Source organism: Netta rufina, assembly GCF_964035555.1.
Source record: "Netta rufina genome assembly, chromosome: 25".
Taxonomy (NCBI): Eukaryota; Metazoa; Chordata; class Aves; order Anseriformes; family Anatidae; genus Netta; species Netta rufina.
Genome location: NC_140149.1, coordinates 1600485 through 1618316, shown reverse-complemented (window position 1 = coordinate 1618316; position 17832 = coordinate 1600485).

The window sequence follows — 17832 nt, the reverse complement described above, 5'->3', positions numbered from 1 at the left end:
GCACTACTGGAACATCAGAAAATATGGTTATGAGGATGGTCTGGGTAAAGTAGGTAAACCTTGTTTTTCTTTTTTCTTTTTTCTTTTTTTTTTTTCAGTGGTGCTCAGATTTTTTTTTTAGACCTGAAATTTGCCTGAGATCACAACTAGAAGCAAAGTAAAGGTGCATCAATGTATATTTTCAAAAGGGACTGGAGCTTTTTGGTGCCTTACCTTTTGGGTGCATACCAAGAGAAACCTTAGAAGTGAATATAAAATGCTGAACACTACTGCCTACCTGAATCTCAGACAAGTCTAAATTATTCATGAAGGTTTCCCTTACAGTCAGCATAGAAAAGCACTCCCAGTGATAATTCAAATTTCGGGTGTGCTGAATCACCTTCTGGATATACTCACCCCTCTCCACAAATTATTCTGGAAGCCTGAGTTCCAAAGGTAAAATAACCTTTTAATTTAGCATCTATAACTACATTTCTGCAGTCTTGATGATTTCAAGCCTACTGGTAATCAGATATATCAGAACCCTTCTACTTCATCTGACACTAAACAAAAGCACTGGACACTTTCAGAAACCCAACAGTTATTAAGAACCCACTGTCCACATGCAGCACTATGCTCAACAAGGTACAAATAAATAATACAAAATGATGGCTGTAATGATTTTTGCAGGTAATAATGTAGCAACCTGTTTATTGAGATGATTTGATACTACTGAAAAAAAACACACATGCTCTACAGAAAAATTAGAGTCTTCACTCTGAATGCAGGACGCAGACAAAATCTCAGTGAAAGACTACCTAGGAAGCCTTAGGGATATCAAAGATAGAGCAGCAATATTCTCTATGGCGTTCATTCTCTGCATTGTCCTCTGCAAATCCTATTAAAATCCAACTAAATCTATTACTGCTCCCTCTATCTTTAATCTTCTTGTGTGCCTGTGAATGAGAAAAGGTGTAGAGATACAATTAAGAGTATCTTGGGAAAGGCAATTTTAAGATCAAGCAAAGTAGCTTCATCTTTTCAGTATTAAAAAGCACAAAGGGTGGGCGGGAAGGAAGCAGAGGCAGGATGAATAAATGAAGCAACAAATTTCCACTTCCATTTTGCTGTAGCCAAGTCTGGTTAACAGCAAAGAATTACTCGTAGCCCTTGTATAAGTCACCATCAATCATTACTCCAATGAAGCAGCCAAAGCCTGTTGCTGGAACCATACCCGCTGGCTCCATTCACTAGGGAGCCCAGCCATCTGTCCACAGCGCAGTCCCAAAGCTTCTTTGTGCTGGCAAATTTGCCTGGTTTAAGGGTTTGGGCCAGGGCTGAGGCAGTGCAGTCACAGGAAGTAGCAGGGATTAATGTTTCTGGGATGGTCAGCCAGGGGGAATCAGGGCTGCTTCTCCCAATGCCTATGATCCTGGATATGGGATAGGTAACCCCAGGACTATGCTGGTCCCTTCCTCCAACAGCATCATCAAGGATTTTGGCAGAATATTAATCCCTACCTCTATGTCTTTGTCTTCTTTTTCTCACACAAGACTCCTGAGAGATGGCTGATAGTATATTTAGATGTATCTTCAGCCGTTTTCTACCATTTGTCGAAAATTCAAATCTCCTTGACCATTGGTGTGGCCCTCCGCCGCCTTATAGTGTGTCTATTTACATGCATGCAAAGTGGCTGCTTGATGTCAAATTATACTCTCACTTCACAACACGTGAAAGCATATGCCAAGTGCAAGTCAGAACAATCACACTGTGTTTTTTTTTCTTTAATAGGGAAAAAAACATCCCATCTACTGACTACAAGAGAATAAGGTACAAAGGAGAACCTCTTTGCTTCCTTCTTATCAGTATTACTTTTGATCTTTGTTTGCATTGTTTGATGAATCTAATATTACTCCGTTTGGACTCAGGCTTTTGATCTATCTATGTGTGTCCACAAATGTAAAAACAGGCAAATGTTGCATGTTTTCAATTAAAAAAAATAATTTTGTTAATATTTTTTATAGAAGTTATACATGAAGCTGAATTTCACTTACACTAACAATATGTAAGAGAGAACAATCAATTTCAAGACATTCATCTATAGCATAAGGTTCCACATTTTACATTCATACCAAAGAGACCAAAAGGATCTTGAAACATATTAAAAAGATCAGAATAGAATAAAAATAATCAAAAAGACTAAATCTCTAGAAATATCACTCTGGTGAAGCAGGCTAGAGGGACTGTCCATTAATGAAAATGCAGGGAAACCTGCTTTAACTAAAACACTCAAGGGACTGGCAACACCACCTTTCTAATGCTACTGATCTTTAGCAATAGGTCAAGTGAAATCTTTCTGGAAATCTTTAGGAACATCTTACAAGTGCTCCTTCAAAATTCCTGCTTTAAATGAACTTTACTGATAGCTTCAGTAGCATTACAACTTCTGCCAATATTTAATCTTAAACTCTTCCATCACAGCGAGAACATGACCTCAGTATGTGGTTATTGAAAATAATTAAACTTTGCATTATTATTTTTTTTTTAAAGGAGAAATACTGGTTAGGAGTTTGAGCACAGGCTAGAGCACAGACTATCCAGCTTTCTGTTCCAAGTGCTTTCAATTATTTTTTTTTATTATTTTTTTTTCTCTAATTCTGGGTAAATCAGTGCCTCTCCTTCTTCCTTAATTCCCCAGCTGTAAAATCTGTGATACAGATACAAACAGTCTGTGAGATCCTAGGCACAAGAATCTTCTAGGAAATTTGCCCTTATTGGTTTAACTGCTCTGAAAAACTTTATCACAAATGGCAAGATACCAAAAGAAAAGCACTGTACCTATGTAAAGATCTGGTTTACTCCTTTACTGTATAATATACTGCCACCACTACCAAGCATACACATCTTTTCTGGATAATAGTAATTATGTGCAAGCATCTCACAGAGACTTAGACTTCAGTTTGTAAACCACTGCTCCATCCAACAAAGCTCTGTGACATGAAATTGCCTCTTAGAGTCACACATACCATCCTGTTTCATTGGCATTTACCATCTTTGGTTAAATGGTGCCAGGATAATAAAAATGTCACTTTTGTATAGAGCTGCTTTCCTTTTGGACAGGCAGCTGCAAAACGAAATGTGAGTCACTGCATTATCAACCTTGCAAAGAGGCTTTTTATCAGACTTGCTGTGGCTCTGCTTTTGCCCAGACGACAGACTCAGGGGCGGTCATTGACATTTAGGGCTCTTAGCTTTGCTAACGCAGAGTCAAGCTGGGGTTGGCTAAATATCTTCTGAAGGCATTGTTTTGCAGAGCTGTCTACAAGCCCTGCCTGGCAGTGCTGATGTACCTCCTGATAGCTCCAAGTGTTCAAGATAGAAATTTGCTGAAGATGTTGCAGAAGGTACAACAAGAGAAGCCTTTTTCCCCTGCTTACCATGGTGACTTTTTCCATTTAGGTAACTGCTGGTCTCACTTAGGTAAATGTAGGTTTCAGTGTGGGTAGGATTTACTTCTGGAGGTGTCTAAACTGTAGGCAAGAGGAGTTCAGAGGCATGAATTTGCCATTAAGTTTGTGCAAAAAATTATTTCCTTCTGTTTCAAACCTGATGCTCATGCTTTCTCGTATTATGAGAATAAATGAGCAACATCTCCTCAAGTCGGGATTTTACTTGACTGTATCATCTGCTTTCCAAATGAAGAGTCCTGTACTACTAAACAAGCAATCAATATAGCAGTAAATGCTAAACAGATCATTACTGAAAAACTCGACCTGGTTCTTTTGCTGCCTGTTTGCACACGCCATATAAAAGGGAGCCTAGCTCACTGTCCCCAGATTCCTCTGCAGCACACAACCTCTTTGGGTCACACTGTAAAACAGGAGTGAAATGCATGACTGGCAGATACTAGCACCATGGGAAAGCCAGTAGAGGAAAGCAGCATATTAAAGCAATAGCACCCAAGGAGAATCACAGAATCACAGAATTTCGAGGTTGGAAGAGACCTCAAGATCATTGAGTCCAAAATAAAATACAAATACAAATAAAAACAATGACTGCTGAACAGTGAGTGCCCATGGAAAGGCAGAGGAACAGGACATGCTAGGGAAGGATGGCCTTCCACAGATGAAGATAGACAGCTATAGGTAGCTGCTGACTGACAGATGGGCTCTGATTTCCCTGAGAAAGGCATCTTTCCAGCTATCCTTTTATTTACTGTGTGTATACAACAGACTCCACAGTAAACAGTGCAAACACAAGATTACCTTTCAAGGTATACATGAGAAAAAGAAAGGCAGGTAGATTTTGTGCAAACCATGTCACCTTTCAGCTTTCTGATTTACAGAGACTAGGAAGGCTGACTGTTTGGAAAGTGCTTGGGGATCCACAGGTGAGGGGAATGATATAAGAGTTTGCTATTTAAAAACAAGGCAAAACACTTCAGGAGACTGCACAAGATGAGATTGGTGGTTCAAAAGCTCCCTCATCCAAGTAATTGCTTTTTAAAGTGTAATCTCATTCGGCACTGAAGTAGGGAGATGCCTTTCATTTCCTCCGAGTTTTCATTAAGTTGCAGCACTGCTTTCCGAATGTGGTGACAGGCACGGTATCACAATGGAGCTCCTCTGGGGCTTGAGGAGACACCCACCCACCAGTACACAAAAATGGGTGAGTGATGATTAACTAGGCAGCTACCAAAGGAAGCAAGATGACTTTGTGCTTGTTACAGAGCTGAGCTAATGACGGCCTGTCTGCTTAGAGTTCATTAGGCTCAGAAGTACTGAAACAGAAGGTGTTCAGCCTTTCAAAACAACATTCTTTCTAAGAAAATCTCTCTGGGTAGGAAGTCAATATGACACAGAGACAGACAGTGCGTGTGGACATTTGTGATTTACTTTTAGCTGCTCATTATTTCCCAGTCTATCTTCCCATGTAATGCTGGATAATCACAGTTCTAATATTCCTCAGCCCTTTCATTGCCAGTTGAGCGGTGCTCCCCCATTTCCAGAGTATCATGTTTCACAGTGCTCAAGACAAGTAACATGCTTTAAATTTATTTATTTATTTTTTAAGATCTGTGCAATACAGAAGTGCTCTAGTTCCCATTTTTCAAGATGAGGAAGCGAATCACAGACACTTGCTTGTCCCACACTCACATAGAAAATCTGTGGCAGGGCAGAGAATTAAAGTGAGAGTTTCCAAAATCCTAAACAAGAGCCTGGATTCACTGCACTGCTCTTCTTCCCTTCCACCAATCCAACAGCAGGCCCTGTGTTTCAGTGTGCCTAGATATTACCCTGAAAATCCTATACAGTCTAATCTTTTGGCATGAATAACCTAGCCAGATTATTTCTAATGCCAAGAAATAATACTGCTGCCATTACTGTGATTTTTTTTCAAAACCAGAGGAGTGAGTTCCATAAAAAAAAATATTCTTACAATGTTCTCTTGAGTAGCTACAGATTTTAAATAGATTTTTCCCACAGTATTGATTAAAGTATAAAAAAATCCCCCACATAAAGCAAGTTTGCAGATTCATTAAATATTTCAACTTCAGACTGATGCAGAAAAGAGTGAAAAAATAAAATTGCCATGAGAATGGAAGGCTGGTTATTGTTTTTTCAGACAAAAGATGAAGACTAGGAAATGCCTCATGAGACATCATAATAACCCCGGTGTACAGGCTGCAACAATTTGTTACAGAACAAAGACCAGAGAGCAGAGTTTTCACAACATAAGGGGTACGTACTACTTGAGATAGTGTGTGGATGGAATATAATCAGCGTAACCTGCAGTCAATTACTTTATACTTCCTTGAGTTATAGAAGTTGAGCATGAGAAGTCCATGTGCAAAGGATGCAATCACATTATGTTCTTTGGTGCTCTTAATCATTTTTGAATAGTCAAGCAATATTTTCTTTACCAACAAATAAATCCTGAAAATAAACCAATTTGATCTCTCCTTCTCCAAGGAAGTGACTCTGCCTGAGGCACTCTGCAGCCTCTCTGTCCTTTCATCCCAGACTCTATTTTTAGGGAGACCTTATGGCGTCATTGAAAAAGTGACTGTTATCTTTCAACAAACACAACTGAACAAAGAAAGACAGCCACTCTTGTCCTGATAAGACACTCCTGTTTCTCCTGCTACTGGCTGTTTACACATGGCACATGGAATATTGGGATAAGCAGAACCTCAATTCTATGAGAAAATTTGGCCCCAAAGGTACTCATGTTCTGGTTCGTCAATTGTTCAAATGTTGCACCTTTATTGCAATTGAGAGTCTCTATATAATCCTGGAGCTGGCTTGAAAAATAAAATAAAATTGAACTATGTTAATACCACTTCACACTTCTGCAGCACCTTGCATCCAAACAGCTCAAATATGAACTGACCAAATATAGGCTCTTTCTGCCCAAGAAGTGTAACAGTGCTATTGAACCCACTGTGCAGACAGGAAAAGACAAGTCACAGTGAGACAAAGAGACCTACCAGGACCATACTGCTGGTAAAGTGCCAGTGCTCACCTGATGTCTGAGTGCCTCTCCCTCCTGCTAACTGAATAGAGTGTGACAAAAGTCCAGAGATTTGTCTCAGAACATGATGCTAAAGCTCTGCTTGCCTTTTTCAGAGTCTGTAACTAATCAGGCTGGAACCTTCCAGAGATGGAGGGTTTTCTCTAATAGAAACCAAAAATGATCCTAATCCTTTATCTCCATCTGAGGAGAAACAGTGGGGGAACGAATCAGACCCCAGAAGTCAAACAACTCCCGCAGCACAAACACAGCCAGACACCTGCTATAGAAGATAAAGTTTGCTTGGACTGGTTAGAGAACTGGTAAGAGAAGTCAGTTTTGTTTCCTCCCATGCCACCCAACTATAAGGTAGTTGAGGTATAAGGTAACGAGCCTACTCCAAAGGAAAAGAACAGGAGGAAGAACCTGCTTGACTGCTTGATTAAAGAACCCCAGAAAGTCAGGTGGTAAGCTTTTTGGGACAGTTTCTGCCAATTCTTGATTGATTTCCTGAAACTCTCAGGACAAAACCAAATGGCAGAGATGCTGTGTAAAAGTTAGCCTGTTACTCTCAACCAGCAGCCACTACCACAAAAAGGAGTCTGAGCGCTATTTGCCCAATGCAGCAGGACTCGGTACAAAAATGAGTCACGTTTTTACCTCATGGGCCATAAACACCCCTGGGGCTCCCAATGCATTTATTCATCTGTCCCCCTCAAAGGCTGAACATTCACTGTCTGAAGACTACAATACAAGGGCTCCTTGAACCTAAGCTGACAAGTAAGCATCCTAATTATAAAATAATTTAATCTTTGACTCCAGGTGAGGATCACACAATCACTCCATGCATCTCAGCATTGCTCACTGATCAGCCTCTTCCTATCCATTGTATTTCAGAGACCTCCACTAATCTGGTATCTGAGAATTTCATTATTTTTAACGTTTTTTCCTACATAGCACCTTTACTAGATTTGACAGTGCCTTTGTATAAGATCAACATCTAATCCCTGGCTTCCCAAAGAGTTTCCTAGCAGCTAGCAAGTTAGACAACCGCACATCTCTAGCTGTCACCCTGGCAGGGCCAGGCACAGAAACACGGTGTTCAGCTGATCTGATGCCTCAGCTACTTCTCCTCCTCCTGGTTATCGATTGTTAGCAGCCAGAGACAAAAGCAAGTACGCTGGAAAAGCAAACAAAATCAGGTAACTTACTTGCTAAGAGTGACTCTGCATCAGTCTTGTGCCTTGGCACTTTGGGGATGCTGGACGATGACAGGACTGAGAGGTAGGTAGAACAGCTGCTGGAAAAGTGTCCGGTCCATGCCATCACCAGAAAGCTGGGGTCGTCTTCTGCTTCTTGGGTTGTCTCCTCCTTTCTTCCTTCTGCCTGTTATTACAAAACATTTACGTAGCACAGTAATTTAAACGCACACACCCCTGTCCCTAGGTATTCCTGATTTTTTTCACTCTGTCAGGGCTGAGGAGGGGTTCCCCAAACCACTGCAGCACTACTTTTGCCTGTCAGATGCCAGCCGTCCCTTGCCCCTGCTCTCTCCCATCCCGATGAATATCTGGTGTGCAGCTTGTTAAAGGGCTGGGGAAGAGGGAAGGGAGAGGAGAGGTCTGTATGTGAGAGGGAGCATCATCTGTTCTGAATGAGCAGGAAAGGGAAAGGTGGCAGAGTGAAAGCAGAGGGGAGGGGTTTAAGGCGCTGCTTTGCACAGCAAGGGCTGGCTGGGGAGGGGGGAGAGGAGAGGCAGGGGACGGTGCTCCCTGCCACCACAGGGTCTGTGCCACCTCCACGAGCTCTGTGTGCTTACTTTTCCTCCCAGGGCTGCTTCTCAGCTCTCCTCTTGACTACGTTCCTGGGTTCTCCTTTCCTGGAGAGGCGCTTTTTTTTTTTTTTTTTTTTTTTTTTTCTTTTGTGTGTGTGTGTGTGTGTGTGTGTGTGTTAAGGGGTGGGGACTGCATTCTTGCTTGAAATCACACAAACTGAAAACAGTGCCTAAAAACGGAGAACAGGGAGAATGCAGAAGCTGTACATTTATCAGGAGGCACATGTGTATGCATTCATCAGCACTGTGGAAATCCTTTCATCCAGGCTGAACCAGGGAATTTGGGAAAAGTGGGGGGAAGGAGGGAGAGCGTGATTCCTCTGACGCTCCTTTGCCTGTCAACCACCAAGCTGCTGAAATGATGTTTGTTCAGGTGCATTGTTTGCCTGTGATCCAGCTAGTCCCAGGAAAAAGCTCTTCGGTGGTTTGCTTCCCTGCCCCCCCCCCCTTTTAAAAAAAAAAAAAAAAAAAAAAGTCATTGATAATACCACACTGTCTCCCTAGCTTCATAAAATATTTCCTTTTCTGAAAAGCAAATGTCAGGCCAGCAGCAGATATGAGATAGAGCTGCCTGGTGACTGCAGGTTACCTTCAGGCTTTGTTGCCCTGTTCCCTAAACTTGACACCCCCACTCCTCCCCAGTTTTCTGTTCCAGGAGCCCCACACATTACAGCCCATCAGAAATGCTTTCACAGGAGATTTTCTGGGCAGGAAGAGAGAACTTGTCAAAATCAAAACATGATATAGGAACATGTCAGTAGCGCTGGAATCTGACAGCAATTTGTTCCATTTTCTACTGCAAAATTACTTTCAATAGATTTTTTTTTTCTTTTAAAGTTACACTATCACTAATGAAATAAATCAGCATTGGAATGACATTTTTACTTTTATATTACTGTATGGGTATTTTGCATCTTTTTATTTGCATTCTTGTTTTGGAACAAAGGGAAAAAATGAACCAGAGAACTTGTAGCATTTGAAAAGAAAGAAAAGAAATGTGATAGAAATTTTGATTTCTTACCATTTTAAATCTAGGATACATAACACCTTGTTAGGAGAGCTAAAGCAGAAAAATAGCTGTTGAGAATTTGAAAAAGACATGCACTAAAGAAATAAACTCACCTTTGACTATTCATTAATAGTCCTGTTATGCAGAGGACTGGGTTAGGAAAATACATCTCTATAGATGTACTTTTTACCAGTGTTCTTGTTCTTTGATCTGTATATGCAATTTGGATCTAAACAGATGGGATATGAATCTGGAGCCAGACCAAGGACTTTGGCTACTAAACACAAGTTTTGTGAATGTAATATCACTTTTCCACTTGTTGTCAGTTTATATTTCCCACTGCACAGTTTGGACAATTAAATCTGACTAGCCAGTTTGGCTTCTGCTTCTCATGAATTTGAATGGTGCTACCCTGGCTAGGATGCAAACAGCACAGAGGGCTCAGCTCAGCACTGGAACTATTTCCAATGAAGTAAGACATGGTATAATATACTGTTGATGAAATCCTGTTATGTTAGATCTTCTGCCTGCTCACAACCATTAGGAATGCTCCTTGTTTTTCCAGCAATTTATATATATATATATTTTTAGGACTACATCTACAATATATGAAATATCCTTATAAAATTATGGCTTGGAGAGTACAATAACAGTTATGGGTTTTGTCTGCTTTTTTTTTTTTTTTTTTAAATACACAGTTAAACTTACCCCAAAAGTACTAAACAGCAACTCATACAGCAGAAGAGTCAGTCCCAACTAGAATTATAACATTAGCTTTCAGGACAGGTTAAGTTGCTCGATGAGGCTTCCATGCCAGCACTAAGGACAGTGTCACCTTCATATAGGCATCAGCTCCGCTTCTTCTTTTATTTAATCTCTTGTAATAAGATTTAGAATGAATTTTTGTGCTAGGAAAAGCAGCCCAGCCAGCAGCCCTAGAGGAAGAGAGCCTCTGCAAGTCTGCAAAGCTAATATGACATGGGCTACGTCAGGAAGAGCCTTTCTTCCCACATCCCATGCACACACTCATCCAGTGCATCTCATCTACAAACCCAGTAGCCTCTAAGAGGACAGGGGTCTCCCAGACATGCAGAAGGGTGGGCTCACAGCATGATCATTTCTGCAGTGACAATTTTCCCACCTTGAGCTACAGCATTGTTTCATTTACAGGTAAGAAATTGCACTGTTTTATCCAATGTAAATAAAAACTCTTTCACATTTTGAACTGATTCCCGTTTTTTCCTGCCAGGATTTGAAACTCTGCTAACAGGCACTGCCATCTGCTGGCATAGATATCCCTTCACCGATATCCCTACAAAAGGGAAAAAGGTCTTAAAAGTGCAGCTCCCGCTAACCTGTGATTAGGTTGCAGAAAGCCTTGTTTCCCCAACATCTCCACATGCATTAACCAGCTGGAACAGAGACCTCTCTCCTGACAAGAGGTGGGATGGCCGCGCTGATCTATGGATGCTGCCCAGTGCATACCCTAAGTGCATTTGTGTGCTGAGGAGGCCGCCTGTCACAGGACGTGATACACCAGGCACGTTGCAAAGCACAGCAAAGATCACAGAACAGCAGATGCTCAAGAGGTTTGTACTTCCACCGACATAAAAAAGGACTTTTGGGAGCTGTCTCTGGAGACACGGTGCCTTTTGCGTGGGCCCATGTAAGTGCACGCAGCTTGACAAGTTTCATTACTTGACTTTTGCTTCCTTATTCTTACACTCTAAATTACAGCACTGTTGTACCTATGATTTCAACCGACGTCTTCCAGTTTGCACTGATTAAAGACCAGACACATCTGAGAACAGTTTTTCAGCTGGAAGCTATGCTTCATTGAGTCGGTGACATCAATGTGCCCTTGCTAATGTCGTTTAAAAGTTGTTAATGGCCTCACAAGTTTGAAATATATTAAAGAATTCTGGGTATCAGCTCACTGCAGAAGAGGAGGATTTAACACAAAATGGCAGTACAGTTTGGAATTATTCTCAGGCTAGAATGTAAACAAGGAAATGCAGAGGGAATGCTTCTGAATCAACAAGGCAAAGTTCTCTCCATGTTTGGGATGGGATTCATCTCAGCTAATGCCATTTAGGATACACAGGTCCAAGTCTAAATAGTCATGCTCTTTCTTTTCTAACCAATGCAGGGGACGGGTAGTACCAGGATGCATCTGAATTAGACCCCTAGTTTAGAATGGGATGAGCGCTCTAATTCCTGGAGTGCATGGACGCAAATTTCACTTCAGTGCAACATCTTGATTAATCTGGGGGTGCTCACAAGCTCTAACAGCTGTGCTCCACAGGACCTCTAGGGCTATTCAAGGGGATGAAATGATGGCAACTGGAATGCTCAATTCCTGGATTTGCAGACAGAACAGGATGTGGAAGAGCAAACTTTAATCTCATTTTGGTATAACAAAATAGCTCTCCAAGGACATTATGTATATAAAAAGCTTTCATAAAGCAAACATCAGTTTGGATTTTTTCTTGTTCCTGTAGAATTCAGCAGGGCAGTCCAATTTTTTGAGCTTTCAAGAACCAAATGAGGAGTAAGCTCCATTTCCTTGAGGTTTCACTGCACATAAATGAGCCATTCACACTGATGAGCACAGACTGGGCCATGACATTTATCACCCAAAGGGACTGTCTTCATTCTGAACACCAGTGACAGAATCTAAAGCTTGCTCTAAAATGAGTGGTGTCTGTTTATGGCTTTACATGCATTGAAAGAAGAGGGAGCAACAGGACCTTCAGGGAGCATTTTAATTTGCTGTGCAATTTGATCTCTGCAACAAGAGATGTCTCCTCCTGTTTGTCAGCCTACTATCCCACTAGAAGAAAACAGTTGTAGGAGCCAGTGCTAGAAAACAGCTTCTAAGATCATCTCATCCACCTCCACTCTTCCCTGGTGTACTGAACAAGAGCAAGACTTTCAAGTAAGGCTTTGAGAATCCAGATCAAAATTAAGTGATGCTCACCCACTCTGTCTTGAGTTCCTTTTGTGTTTTGGGGCTTATTCAAACCCCAAGCTCAAAACGAAACTTGGGAAGTAGGAACAGAGGCAGACAAGGGGAAGGAAAAGTTTCTGCAATAAACCCAAACTCCCCCGCCTCTGCTAAGCATGTGTGGAGGAGTCTGCTTGCCATTTCCTTTGATATGATAATGAGGAGCTAATGCTAACCTGGGGAAAGAGACAGCTCTTCTTACAGTTACGTGGGGCTATTGCCTAGCACTGATCACATCCCAAATTGTTGCTATCTTTTAACTTCTGGATCACCCGCAAGTGTGTTAGGCCAATTCTTAGTGAACAGCCATTATAATTAACAGTAATTAAGCCCTTATTTTGCAGGCACAGCAGCAGAACCTAAGGCTGAGGAGCACCCAGAGACCAAACTTCCCACTGCAGCCGTGGGGCAAGGGAAGACCAGCGAGGGCACTGCTTGAGCTCATGAACTCGCGCCCTTGGGACACATCTATTCTGCGAATGAGCCACTGTGCCAGCCTGCAGGGCTGTTCACTGAGAGCTCAAACAAACGAAAAAATGCAGTAGCTGCAACACACTGCCAATAGTGCCAAATTTAGGAAAACAAACAAACAAACAAACAAACAAAAAAACAACAGAATTCCAGAATTTCTCTTTCCAGAATTCAAAAAGATTTCTGACAAAAGCAAAAGTCTTGGTTCATTCAAATGGGAATCTTGTTGCATTAACTTCCTTTCTCGAACTGTACAGCCTTTGCTTTGCAGAGAAGGATGGGCACGTACAGGATGTAACAAGCAAGGTACACTCAATTTCTCAATCTCAGCCAGTAACCAGCCCCTTCATTTACAATGAATATCAACTCTAGCTTGTGCTTTGCCTGGCAATGATAAGAGACAGAGCCAGCAGCTCCTTCATTTAACCATAAGGAATATAACAGGGTATTTAGTTGATTCCAGGGAAGTCCACAAACATTTTTGCATGAAACTATAATAGACTAAATTGTGCTTTGGGGCACCACTGGGAGCACAAACAGGGCCCACCGTGCACCCTTGATGTCCAGGATTGTCACCTTCTATGAAACAACCATACACTGAACATCAGAGATCGGTGCAACAAAGTCATCGCCAGCATATCTCATGGTTATGTTCCAGGAGGCAAAATCTAGGGTGCAAAAATAACATCCCAAAGAGAGATTTAAGGCATGGAATATCAGCATGTCTAGTTTATTTAGCTGGTGTGTTTTAATGCTATTTACAATCTACTCCGTAATTAAAAGCGACTCAGCATTTGTTACAGCAGGTCCCACACAGCATTGCTCTGAGTTCATTTTGGGATTCTTTTCATCTCTTTTCTGTCTGCAGAAACCGTGACCCCCACTGACTCTAGTGAGGTCTTTTTATTACTGTTTAATCTCATGTGTGTGCGCCTGGCACCAGAAAAATCAAGAGCCTAGCAGCCCAGGGGACAAAAGGCCTCTATTTAGCCACAAAACAGGTTCTGTATGGACAGCATGTCCCCAGTGTTGCCCTTTCATCATTCTCCAAACATATTCAGGTGACTGGACAGAGCAGCTCTGGAGCCAGAAGTGGTCTGTTAGAGAGGCTAACCACCGTGGTAGACAGATAAGCTGGGCTATTAATTCCTGGCTTTTTTTTTTTTGTTTGTTTTTGTTTTTTTGTTTTGTTTTGTTTTGTTTTGTTTTATTTTGTTTTGTTTTGTTTCAAGTACTGTCAGTCATGCTAGAGCTCAGAGACTTGTCCCTTAGGATCTGGCTGAGGTCACCCAGCATTTACATTTTCAGTCGTGGTTAACCTGGGCAAGACTTGAACTAGAAACATATAGGTAAAAATCTTCTAACTCCATTTTAAATTTACAATATACGTGGCTCTGAATTTTGCTGAGACACTAAACTGCTTCTTACAGTAGGATTTTTTGGAGACAGAAAAGTAGTGGAAGGGTCCATAAAAGAAGCAAAGCATAAATTCCTGCTGTCACAATCAAGTAGCATAGCAGTTGCTGACCATACGCGAGTACCGCGGACCGTCTGCACACTCTCTTCCCCTGAGAGGACTGCAAGTGCTCTGCCAGGGGATTTTATTGCTTGGTCAAATTCCAGCAGCTAAGCTGGGCTGTAGAGCAACTCCGCAAGTAAGTTTTATTCTTTTACATACAACAGATTGTCAAGCCAATTTCTGAGATGCATCTTACTATGACAACTACTAGGGAGCCTTTAAAATCAAACCATTTGTTCAATCCTTCCCCAAAGCATCTACATCCAGGAAGCAATCTGCATGGACCTGTTAAATTCAAGAACTGTGTTTATTAGAAAATGCCAGTAGAATCAGGTAACTTCTGAGCTCTTGGATTTACACATAATTTGCTAACATTAGGAAGATTTTCAGCAGTTTTTCAGTCATTTTGGAGCTTAAGAGAAACATTTCTAGAACTTTTTTTTTTTTTTTTTTTTTTTTTTTTCCCCAGGCCTTGCAGCAGCATTCAATATTTATAAGGAATTCCCTGCCTTGGTAGCACCAACTGACAGTTACGAAAAATAAGTACACTATAAAATGCATTAATATTTTAAATCTGCCAAAGACTGCTAGACAAAGATATTTCCAGCTTTTGCCTGACTGGTTGATATTTAGTTCAAGCAAATAACTGACAAAAGAAAACATATACGGGAGGAAAATGAGGGGGTGTATGGGAACTTGCAACAGCTACAGTAAAAAGTTTTTCTATATTTACACAATAAATCAGCAGCAGAATCAAGGAAAGAAAAAAAAAATAAAAATCAAACCAGTCTTCTGGTTTCTACTCCAGCCACTTATTCATGGAACCACACTGTCTGTTATGTGCTCAGATATTGCTGTAGGATTCTGTAGTACATGAATAAAACCCTTCCATCTTCCAAATAAAATTTTGAGATTGTGCTGAATCTAGGCTTTTCCACAAAAATACAAATAACTCATGTTTAATGATGCAAGGGAGAGAAAAGATAAATCTTGGTATCACTGCAATAAAGTGCCTTTTTTATGAACATTCCCGTGTGCTGACTGCCTGACAGTACTGGACATGATCCAGGTCTGTTTACAGTGCCAGCATGTCTGTGTCCCTGACTCCTGGCGCATCTGTACATTTTGTTCTTGGCATATTTGTATCTATGGAGCCAGCTGACCTTGAAACTCTCACCACAGAAAAAAAAAATAATAAAAAAATAGCAGCAGACAGAAAGCCTACCACCCCACACATATTTCATTGTTATTATCAGAGTATTTTTCCTCTGTTTGGTTTGCACAGAGATGATACTCAATAACACTGAAAATGTTCTTACTGTCCCTAGAGAGGCCTGTTCAGAGTAAAACCAAAGGAAATTAAAGACCTATCAAGCAATCCCCTGATACAGGTTCATAAATATAAAACTGCAGGCAGTGACTGGCTAAGACACTAAGGACAAAATGTGCTAAAACACTTTGACTTGGGTCCCTCTGTTCTTGTCTCCCCCATGCTCCCTGTTCCACAAGGAGACAGGGAAAGATGTTCCCTACCACTCATTATCACTGCATATTCACATAAAACAGAGAGAGGATGATGCATTTGCTGTGGGACTAACTTGCCATAGTACACTGCTTCTGTGACAGAAAGGCTTTGCAGGCATCTCTAAAAATACACCTCTTCCAGAGTGCTCTGAGAGCCACTTCTTTCCCTCAGGCAGTGGTTCAGCGCCTGATGGGACACACATAGGGAGCACCCTTGTGCGCCTCGTCCTGATGGTGCTACAGCCCCTGGGGTCTGAAGGCTCAAGAAAACTGAGCCAGACTCTGCCCCCTTACACGGACTGCATGCCGGCTGCTGTGCCTGGAGCACAGACTGCACAATGACTTCTGGCGGATCCTTAATCTGGGGACCCTTCTTCCTTAAAGCATTTTCCCTCCTCCTGAAGAGTCACTCAATGAGTTTTGCTGCGACCTGCTTCCTGACTGTATGAAACCACCACACAGGTCAGTGTTAACCTTCCTGGCAAGTCCTGAGAAAGAGACTGGGATGCTGAGAAACAAACTGGGTCCTCCAGAGTCTTCAGAGCCAAATTGCTCTGGAAGCGTGCTGACTACAGTTATGTTATCATACTCACTAGATTGCTCCCTTATTCACTGTAATTTGTGCAGCAACAGCTCACTAAAGTTGTGGCAAATCTGTTGGATTTACCCTGAAGTTATTCAGTGAAGGTCTCCTTTCAGGTCAGATTTGCCTGGGGCTTATTGCTTTTCCACACAGTGTACCAACTCTAAATTTCAGATCTGACTAGTGCTAAAATTGTACAAGAAACGATGCTTCATCCAAATGGATGAAATTTACTTTAATTTTTCTTTTAGTCATGAAATTCATCCACTGTTTGATACATCTGAGACCAAGATTAAGGAGATCAGCGGAATCTTAGGCCATTATAAAACTATTTCAGAGTGCAGAACAACCACAGAAATAGCTCAGATGACTCTACAAGTCATGCTGTGCTCTGTTGTAAGAGCAGACGTAAGGAATTATTGACTAGATTTCCCAGAATGTACCAGTGTAAATGAGGCATAACACCAGAATTGTAGACATGTCAAAAGAAGTATAAGGAAGTTTTCCCAGGAAAATATGATGCCATATGGACATGGTAAATCCTAAAGCTTTGTTCTGGTGAAGTTTCTTTCAGTTCCCCAGGCTTTGCAATATCATAACATTTTCTAGAAAGATGACTGGGTTATGTCATCTCAGCACTTAAATTGTCTTGGGCTGTGGTGTTTTCACACTAACAATACCATCAGAAGTTGCAGACTCAGTACTATCCCATTCACAGGAATTGATTCATTTGTGCTGACAGCTTGCATACACCTTGTCATACGATAAAGTTATTGAAACTGAATTGCTAGAAGCGCTATGATCATTGCTTCAGGTGATTTATCAGGGACTTATTCAGCACTGAGCCAATGCCAAGAAAATTCCCTCATGTACCTAGACCAGATGTTCTCATCTGAACTATGTTAAATCTGAAACAAAACTAAAGCCAACAGACTTGTGGTGCTACTATAACCCTTATTTCAACTCAGAACTACTCTCCCTTCTGTGCCTCCACAGGCACATCCCAAATCAGCCAAAAAACCACTGCTGGACAAAAGTTCAACCTCCGATTCCACCTGGTTGCTGTGCAAAAAGATTTTGGCATTTAAGAAAAGCTTGAACAATATTTTTTTTTTCTTTTTTAACTGAAGACTCTGGCCCTAATCCAAAAATGGAAGATTGAAATTCGTGGTACTCATGACATATATATATATATATATATATATATATGTCATGAGTACCACGAATTATTTTTTTCTTCCATTTTTTAAAGAGATTTTCCAATCACCTACAGAGCCAGCTGTTAATTCAAGCAGTCCCTGCAGAGGCCAGTAGAGGGTGATGGACAACCACGTTGCTTTTACTACCCTGACCATTTCCCGGGGTAAAGCCACACTCTCTGAGGTTTATCTGA